Here is a 10,158-nt window from a genome sequence, read left to right on the forward strand (position 1 = left end):
ATGAGACGCAAGGTTATCGGATTACTCTGAAGGATATTTTGGAGTATATGCATGTGAAGGCAAACTGGTCGAGGGATAGGATGGTGCTGACGTGTGCCCTAAGCTTGAGGGTGGGTACGTAGGAGTTAATGGATTTACCGAATCAGGAGGCATGGTGGGAGCATCTGGTTATGATTACAGAGTTGTTTTGTGAAGCAGGTAGTGGTTTGAATCACTGTCGGTGTAATAATAAAGGTAAGAATGGGTGAGGTTGATATAGATTGCTTTATGTTTACTTTTTGCACTTATTATTTGTAATAACTGTTGGTATTATATTAGTATTATGTTAGTAGTATGAATGCATGTTTAGAATTTTCTTATGTGGAATTTGGTATATGAGTAGAAGGTAATACAAATACATCATGCCAAAATTTCTATTTTTTTTTTCTATTTCTGCATTATATATGTTTTTCAAAAATAAATACAAAAACCCAAAAATTTCATGGTATAATAATTATGTAACTTTCTATTTAGATAAACCATGTATTTCTTATTCTATATCCAGCAACCCATGCTTTGAACTTGTTTGGGGGTGGTATATTTTCATCACGAAGAGCAGAATACAGGTGTACTGTCGTTTTTGCTCATGTTTCTATGGTAATCTCTTTCCTTATCTCTTCATACTTTGAGAACAAAACATATTTCTGTTTGGGGGGTGGTGGTATAATAACATTTCGCAAAAACTAGGCATTTCTTATATTAGGTATATTAGTATATTTCCTTTTTTCTTAAAATATTTTCGAAAAGACCAAAAATAGTTTTTTTGTTTAGTACTAAAAATCTTGTTTCCCTTTTATGTGATGATTACATGGTCTAGAAGTCTCATTACAATAGAGTAAGGATTCGTTCTTCAAACTTAGACTTATATACGTACAATAGTTTCTGCATCTTTTCATGAATGACATACATAAATATCATTGTTTGTATATAACAGTGAGTTTCCAAGACCAAGATTAGAACAGTTAAGTTCTATATATATCCTGTAAGAATCTAGCCAAAAGCCTTATTTGTATGTTTGTTGAGTGATGACACAATGATGTTCGGATAGAAAGACCACACGTCCACTTGCTTGATTACCATGTCATACCCTATGAGAGACTTTAGGCTCTTTTTGGATTGATATAGCCAACTAAACGTTAAAAACCCAAAAAAAAAAAAAAAAAAAAAAAAAAAAAAAATCCTCTAGTTTTCCCTTTTTGAGCCTTCAAAAAAAATTCAATAAACCTGTTTATTCTTTGCTACCAAATCATTCACCTGTTGTTACACACAATAAAAAGCTTACCCAGCTGATGAGTTGATAATTGGATGAACAATAAAAAGAGAAGAGAAGACCTTGTACAAAAATAGAACAGTTAGTTGTTTCAAAAAAAAATATTCATATAAAAAAATCGAAAACTCCCAAAAATTCAAAATCAAATGGAGTCGATTTCAAAAGAAACAAAAACAAAGTTATAACTCCCAAAAATCAACATCATATAGAGTCACAAAGCCAAAGGGCTAAATAATTAATCACAATTCGGAAGCAAAGAACAAAACGAGGTTCTTCTCTAGTTACAAGTATCCTGAAGCTAGACCCGATTTCTCAACTTATCAGATTTTGTTTTCTCTTCCATTTTTATTTCTAAACCACTACCTTAGCCCCGTAACTCCTAATAAAAGACCTCTAGCTTAACTTAGAATATGATGGTATGATAGTAAGTGGCAATTGTGATCAATCGACCCCAGTTTTCCTTGGACGTCTTTCGTGTATGTGAGGAATATAAATGCTCTTTGCATTTGAGAGAATGAAACTTGAGTGAATCTATCAGAGAGTTTGTGTTTTAATACATCCCTGCGAGAACCCACCTTAAGGGCGTTCTCCAAAATTTTCGGAAATAACTCTGCTTTCGCATTTCATTGCTCATGTTTGTGCAATTATCTTTAGATGATTAAATTACTGTACATATGTTATCCTAAGTTCAAAGGAGCTTGTCCTTATTCACCCGCTAATGATATGTATAGAGTTCTAAGAATAAATAAGGAGACAAGACACTTTGTGATAGATAGAGGAAGTTTGTGAGTACATTCTCTGGAAAACTCTCACGAGGCTTAAGCTCGTCCACTAGGGAATTCCTAATAGTTTGAGGTCTTGTTGCATACGGTCAATGCAGTCGTACTCTGCGAAATGAGATTAGTATAATAAACACATATTTGAATTCTTCTGTTCTTATTTTTCATCTTTGCTTAGGGACAAGCAAAATTTTGTTTGGGAGTAGTTGATCAAACCTCAAATATGCATTTTTATCCCCTTATAATGCTTCAATTTAGTCAAATTATATGATAAATAATGTAGAAACTCATATTCTTATTGGTTTTTCAGGATACAAGTCTATTCTTGACCAAATATCTCAAAAGACGTGTTCTAAAGCCAAAAGGAGACAAAAGGGACCTCATGGACCAACTGAAAAAAAAGTGCAAAAAAGTCAACGGTCAAGGTCAAAGTTAACGGTCAAAGTCAACTTAAGGGCCAAAAACTCAAAAGCTCAGGAAATACTCCAAGACTTCAAGGACCAAGGGTTCAACCCTTTGCAAGACTATGGCTAAGCACTTAAAGCTTCAAAAGACAAAATGGCCCAAATTTCCAATGACATGGGCTTAGGCCCAAAAAGGCTTGGTCTTATCCAGTCAAGTCTAGAAGGCACAAGAAGGTTCTAGATTAGGTTGCTTGAGAAAGAAGATATGAGAGAGGCAAACTTGTACATCTCTACACATATATAAGTGTAAAGATGCCCACAAAATAAGGGAGCCAGTTAACTAATAGCTAGATTCTAGTAGGAGTAGGAGATAATAATTAGCTAATTGTTTTTATTTAGTTTTATTATTATTGTTTTTCATTTTCATTGTTTTAAAATTTCAATCTTTGTTGAATCAAGTTAGTTTTCTTCCATTCAAAGTGTTTAATCTTGTCTTTCATCAAAATAGTTCTTCAAAACAACTTTTTATTCATTCATTCAACCCACCAAAGTTGGTTATACTCATTTAAATCAATCAAATGAGTATAACTTGCTAACCAAGCTACCTTCACATATCAAGATCTATATGTTTTACACTTATCCAAACAAAGTATTCATATTTTAATCTTCAAAACCTACATCTTCATACCCCAAAAGCTTACTAAGAACAAATGAAAGGTTAAAAAAAAAGTTTAGTTCTTCTCCATCACACTTCCTCTCTTCAAAGATCTAAGATGAATTGAACAACTTCAACCCAATACAAACCACTAGATTTACTTCATGTGGCGGAGAATGGCTTTAGTCTTTGCGAGCAAGAGAGGGCTTATGAATTGCCTCAATAAAATGCGAGCGGGAGAGGGCTTATGACCTGCCTCAATAAAATGTGAGCAGGAGAGGGCTTATGACGTGCCTCAGTAAAATGCGAGTGGGAGAGGGCTTATGAAGTGCCTCAATAAAATGTGAGTAGGGGAGGGTTAAGTTTTACGACCTGCGTGTAACCTTTGATTATTGTAGACCATAGGTGCAGCTGTTAGCCCTTAGTATGGGACATGAGGTGTCATGCCTTGATCATTTGGAGGGCGTGATTTTAATCTATCTCTCAGTTGCTGAGTATTGTTTGTATTGTGATGCTTTTTGAGGCCGTTGTGAGGGCGCTAAGCGTATGTTACTAAGAGTTGGTTCATGGGAATTCTTGGGTTTAAGACTTGTTCAATTGAGTACATAGATTAAAATCAAACCCTCGATGATAGAAAGTTGTTGGTTGCCCTGCAATGTATCAAACTATGCCATAAAAATGTCGACAACAGTTAGTAAAGATTTGGAATGAAGGTAAAAAATAGAAATGTTTTAGCTTGTTTGTTTATGACTTTTTTGTATTCACAATGGCTTGACTTGGTGAGGTTTGGCAAAAATCTACACCTCGGTCACCAAATGTTGTTTGTAATAGGGTACCAAGCGGTGGGTCATGGCCCTACTTGGATTTTGTGTGTATGCGTTGATGAGGTCGTTGTAAGGACGCTCGGCATGTAAGTTTTGAATTTGAGTTTTGGAGGATATAGACTAAAGCCAAACCCTCAGTTATCAAACATTGTGTGTACCAAAACGATATTGTAAATGAAAAAATAGAGATGCTTAATATGGCCTGTTCGATGCTTTGAGCAAACAATATTGTTTAAACAACAAGTGTACTCCCTGAAATAGAGCTCCCAATAGACGAGTTGAACAAAAAGGGAGCAAGTGAATACCTATAATGAACTGAAGTGCTTGTTGTACGTTGAGGTCTACCAAGTAGATTGAAGTTGATAGAAATCATGGTCTGAACTGAAGTGGCATGTTGTGGCTGTTGGATCATGGTATGAAGCTTTTCACTGGTCTGAGTTTACCCGGATACGATTGGTGAAAAAATAAAACTGTTGTGATCTACTAAAATTGGTCGAGCAAAAAGTGTGATGTTGGTGGGTGTTGAAGTCGCTCAAGAGGACCCTGTTTGGGTAAGAACTCACCCAAACACACTAACGATCTTGTTAGGGAGATTGTTGTAGAATTGTTGAGACTGTACCATCAATGGTTGCATACGTATCCAAATCGCTTTATGGAATCAAGTCTCTCAAATGAACGTAGTTCTTTGTTTATACTACAATCATAGTACAACAATAATTTAGTTGTTATATAAAAGATGCCAAAATGCTAATTGATTACCCATAACATACACCAAAAAACAATAAAAATCAACGTACGGTGAGTCCTACAACATGGATGAGTGCTCTACTGATGTATGAATGAGGCATGAGCCACTTCAGAGATCATGGACTTAGGGATCAACTAAAATGCTCTAGCAGATACATTTTACTCTAGTTCCATAATAATGTCTACAATTATTTTTTCACGGTTGAGGACTGGAACCATATAGGCTTTGGAAATAAAGAGTTTTTATGCTACTATTTGAGTTTTGGTTTTAAAAGGAAAGGAGATTCCCGTTTGAAGTTGGATTTTAAAAGGAAAAGAGTTTCCCATTTTAAGTTAACTATTAAGTTGATGACGTGGAATTTTAATAAAGCTCGAAAAATACCCCTTGTAGGAGCTTTAATATTAAAACTAGCTCGTAGGCCCGTGCATACGCATCGACTCTTTTGAAAACATTTAAATTTTTTTTAGAAAATTGGGACTACCGTTTTAGTCGCTAACTCATTTTAATTTTCTAATAAATTATTTTAGATGAAGTTTTAATTAAATTTTAAAAACCCGTTTTTTCAATTGGGAGAGAGATCCTGTTTTAATAGGAGAATAATTCCCGTTTTAATTAGATATGTTATATTTTCTCTTTTCAATAAATGAGGAATTCCCATTTTAATAGGAGAATGATTTCCGCTTTAATTAGAAGTGTTAAAATTTGTTTTAATAGGAGAGGAATTTCCGTTATAATAGAAGATGAATTCCCGTTTTAATAGGAGATGACGTGGAATTTTAATAGAGCTCGAAAAATACCCGTTGTGGGAGCTTTAATATTAAGATACTAGCTTGTAGGCCCGTGCATACGCACCGGCTCTTTTGAAAATATGTAGATTTTTTTTAGAAAATTGAGACTACCGTTTTAGTCGCTAACCCGTTTAATTTTCTAACAAATTATTTTTAATGAAGTTTTAATTAAATTTTAAAAACCCGTTTTTTCAATTGGGAGAGACATCCTGTTTTAATAGGAAAAGGATTCTCACTTTAATTAAAAGTGCTAGAATTTGTTTTAATAGGAGAATAATTCCCGTTATAATAGGAGAGAAATTCTCATTGTAAAAAAGGATTTCCGTTTTCAAATATGAGAGAAATTTATGTTTTAATAAGAGATGACATGGAATTTTAATAGAGATTGAAAAATACCGCTTGTAGGAGCTTTAATATTAAAGCTAGCTTGTAGGCCCGTGCATACGCACCGGCTCTTTTGAAAACATTTAGATTTTTTTTCTAACCCGTTGACTATCGTTTTAATCGATAACCCGTTTTAATTTTTTAACAAATTGTTTTAAATGAAGTTTTAATTAAGTTTTAAAAACCCGTTTTTAAATTGGAAAATAGATTTTGTTTTAATAGGAGAAGGATTCCCGCTTTAATTAGAAGTGTTAGAATTTGTTTTAATAGGATAAGAATTCTCGTTATAATAGAAGAGGAATTCCTATTTTTCAAATAGGAGAGAAATTTCCGTTTTTAATAGGAGATGACGTGGAATTTTAATAGAGCTCGAAAAATACTCCTTGTGGGAGCTTTAATATTAAGATATAGACTAGATTTTGAACCCGGTCATACGCCCGGGATCTATTAAATATTTTGTGTGCTGAAAAGACTTTACAAAATGTCTCACACAAATTTTCGAAACAGAATATATTTTTATTGAAAATAAACCGAAATACGTTAATGAGCAGCGATTATGGTGCAAAAGTACTTGGAAACTAAGGGATCAACTTTATATAGCCTCTTCACTTTGTGGTTTAGGATATTAATCTATAATTTTCAAATAGAATTATCTTAAACTCGATCTAGCTTGTATAATAGTTTTCTTAAATTTATAGTGATTTAGCTGCAAATTTTCAAATCAGAATATATTTTTATTGAAAATAAATCGAAATACGTTAATGAGTAGCAATTATGGTGCATAAGTACTTGGAAACTAAGGAATCAAATTGAGATAGTCTATTCACTTTGTGGTTTAGGATATTAATCTGTAATTTTCAAATAGAATTATCTTAAACTCGATCTAGCTTATATAATAGTTTTCTTATATTTATGGTGATTTACTGGCAAATTTTCGAATCAGAATATATTTTTATTGAAAATAAACCAAAATACGTTAATGAGCAGCGATTATGGTGTATAAGTACTTGAAAACTAAGGGGTCAAATTGAGATAGCTTCTTCACTTTGTGGTTTAGGATATTAATCCGTAATTTTCAAATGGAATTATCTTAAACTCGATCTAGTTTGTTTAATAGTTTTATTAGATTTATGGTAATTTAGCAGTAAATCATCACCGTTCGGCTTACGTACTAATGTGTACAAATCACTAAAATAGATTGATTGTTTCCATATCCTCAAAGAATACACTACTCCCACTTGAAAATATTTATCACATGAGCGTGTCCCTCTTAAGGCGAGGTGTCGTTATATTAAATTATTCTAAAAAATATTAGTAACTATGCATAGCTATGAGATATGAAAATTATATTAATTACTAATTTAAATTTCTTGCACCACTCTCTATAAAAAGGAAGCATCAAACCTTGATAAAACTCATCGATTTCTTTTTATTGTTAGGCTTAACAATAAAAGTTTGATTGAAGTTTTATGAGAATGCCCAATGTGGCGAAGATAATATTAAAGCTACTTGAATAGCAAGACATTCCCAATCACAATAAATGAATTATGACTAACACTACTTAAAATACAAAACTATATTTGTCGAGACATTTATTCCCTCTACATATAATACAAATATATTTTAGGGTTATTAGTTCAATGCATTTACATCAAGTTTCTGATTTTCCCTTAATTATTTTTTGAGGTTAGTTTAATGTAGTATGTTACATCCAGTTTCCAATTTCTCATTAATTATTCTTTGAGGTTAATTCAATGCAGTTGCATCAAGTTTCCGATTTTCTATTAATTATTATTTGAGGTTAGTTCAGTGCAATTGCATCTACTTTATGATTTCCCGTTAGTTATTCATTAAGGTTAATTCAGTACAGTTGCATCCGACCAATTTTCAATGTTTCGTTAATTAGTATTTGAGATTAGTTCATTGTATTTATATCCAGGTTCCAATCTCCCGTTAATTACTTTTTGAGGTTAGTTCAATACATCTGCATCCAATTTCTAATTTCCCGTTAATTGTTTTTCTAGGTTAGTTCGATAGTTTACTATTTCTATACAGTTTGCATACATGTAAGAGTCTGTTTTTATAAACTCATTTTCGTTTTAGGTTCCTAATTACTCGTAAATACTCATGTGAGAAGGCTAAAAAAGCGGACATTTATGCTTTGAGATCAGTGCGATGCAGTTATATCCGACTTCCAATTTCCAGTTAACTATTTTTTGAGGTTATTTCAATACATTTGCATCCAATTTATGATTTCCCGTTAGTTAATCTCTGATTTTAGTTTAATGCAGTTGCATCCAGTTTTTTGTTTTTCGTTAATTATTCTTTGAGGTTAGTTCAATGTAGTTGCATCTAATTTCTGATTTTATGTTAATTGTTCTTTGAGGTTAGTTCAATACATTTGTATCAAGTTTTCGATTTCCCATTAATTATTTTTTTAGGTTAGTTCAATACAGTTACATCAAATTTATAATTTCCCGTTAATTATTCATTTAGGTTAGTTCAATGCAGTTTCATCTATTTTTTAATGTTTCGTTAATTAGTCTTTGAGATTAGTTCATTGCATTTGGATCAGGTTTCGATTTTCCGTGAATAACTCTTTAAGGTTAGTTCAATACATATGTATCTAGTTTTTGATTATTTATGCTTTGAGGTTAGTTCGATGCAATTATATCCGGTTTCTGATTTTCCATTAATTATTCTTTGAGATTATTTCAATGCATTTGCATTTAGTTTTTCGATTTCTCACCAATTATTCTATAAGGTTAGTTTAATGCGGTTGCATTCGGTTTTTTTTATTTTCTTTTAATTATTTTTTTGAGTTTAGTTCAATGCATTTGCATCCAGTTTTTGGTTTCCCATTAATTATTATCTGAGGTTAGTTTGATGTATTTGCATACCGTTTCTGATTTCCCGTTAGATATTTTTCAAAGATTTGCATCCAATTTCTAATTTCCCGTTAGTTATTATCTGGCGTTAGTTTAATGCAATCGCATCCAGTTTCAATTTTTAGTTAATTACTTTTTGTGTTTAGTTTATTGCATTTGCATAAAGTTTCCGATTTCTCGTTAATTACTCTTTGAGCTCAGTTATGTATTTGAATCCAGTTTTCGATTTTCTTTTAATTATCCAATGAGGTGTGTAATACTAACTTCTAATGATCCATCTGTAGTGTCCTTGCAAATATGACATAAAAAGTAAATTATGCTTGATTTACTATGTGGGATCATCGAAGATTATTCAGTTCCCGATTTCCCATTAATTATTCTTTAAATTATGCATGACTCACTATGCGAAATCTTCAAAGCTTATCTACGAACGGGTGATGTTATATTAATTATTCTGAAAAATATTTGCAAATATGCAGAACTATTATATACTAATATTATATTGATCACTCAACCAAATTTCTTATAACGTGAAAACCTCACTTTCTATTAAAAAAAAAAGAACTCACCTTTGATAAAACCCTTCAATTTCATTTTGTTATTTAATAAAAGAAGTTTGATTGAAGTTTTGTGAGATTGCCTAATAAGGTGAAGTTCATATATATTAAAGCTACTTGAATAGCAATGAGTTCCCAATTACACGGAAAGAGATAAGATAAACATCATTTTAAATGCAAAACTATACTTATCGAGGCATTCCCATAACATATAACCCAACTATATTTTGAGATTAGTTCAATGCATTTGCATCCAGTTTATGATTTTCCGTTATATTTTGAGGTTAGTTCAATACAGTTGCATCAGATTTCCAATTCCCGTTATTTATTTTTTGAGATCAATTCAATGCAGTTGCATTCAATTTCTAATTTCTCGTTAATTATTCTTTTCGGTTAGTTCAATACATTTGCATCCAATTTCCAATTTTCTGTTAATTGTTCTTTGAGGTCAATTCAATGCATTTGCATCCAGTTTCTGATTTCCCGTTAATTATTCTGTGAGATTAGTTTAATGCATTTGCATCCAGTTTTTGATTTCTCGTTTATTATTTGATAAAGTTGTATTTTCATCTAGTTTCCGATTTCCCGTTAATTATTGTTTGAGACTAGTTCAATGAATTTGCATCCAGTTTCTGATTTCCCGTTTATTTCTTGAGGTTAGTCCAATACATTTGCATCTAGTTTATTTTTTGAAATTAGTTCAGTGCAGTTGCATCCGGTTTCCGATTTTCGATTAATTATTTTTTAAGATTATTCCACGCATTTCCAATTTATAATTAATTTTTATTTGAGGTTAGTTCAATGCAGTTGCATCCAGTTTCC

This window comes from Coptis chinensis, chromosome 1 (assembly GCF_015680905.1).
Source record: "Coptis chinensis isolate HL-2020 chromosome 1, ASM1568090v1, whole genome shotgun sequence".
NCBI lineage: Eukaryota > Viridiplantae > Streptophyta > Magnoliopsida > Ranunculales > Ranunculaceae > Coptis > Coptis chinensis.